Here is a 630-nt window from a genome sequence, read left to right as displayed (position 1 = left end):
GTGTTTTAGAAGTAAATAAATAGAGCAGATAACAAATAGTGACTGAAACTTGAAGAAAAAGAAACCAAAAATTAAGTGCATTTGGAACTGCTTAATATTGAATATCTAAGGCACTGGAGAAAGTCTTTGTTCCATGGGTATAAATCCATGAGTGTCAGTATGCTAAGGCTCTGGTATTGCATGGAAAAACCAAAAATGATTCACTAGTTACAATATTTTGAGTTAGCCTTCCTGGCTGAGATTGTTTTAAAAGGTCTTCCTTGATTACGGATAATTCAAGTCTTTCTCTGCTGCTATTAGAAGATGAACATGCATCCAAAATAATCCCCTTTTCCTTCAAGCTTTGAAGGAAGCATGTTTTGGCTGGTTTTCTCATGTTTTTGGTGTTTTTTTCTCTTTCTAAATGTTATATAGACTTTATAATTTGTTAGTACCTATATTCAACTCTATTTCAAATCCTGAAAGATGATGCTGTGAAAGTGCTGCACTCAATATGCCAGCAAATTTGGAAAACTCAGCAGTGGCCACAGGACTGGAAAAGGTCAGTTTTCATTCCAATCCCAAAGAAAGGCAATGCCAAAAATGCTCAAACTACCGCACAATTGCACTCATCTCACATGCTAGTAAAGT

This window comes from Bison bison, unplaced genomic scaffold, assembly GCF_000754665.1.
Source record: "Bison bison bison isolate TAMUID 2011002044 unplaced genomic scaffold, Bison_UMD1.0 scf7180017864220, whole genome shotgun sequence".
NCBI lineage: Eukaryota > Metazoa > Chordata > Mammalia > Artiodactyla > Bovidae > Bison > Bison bison.
This window is presented reverse-complemented; position numbering follows the sequence as displayed.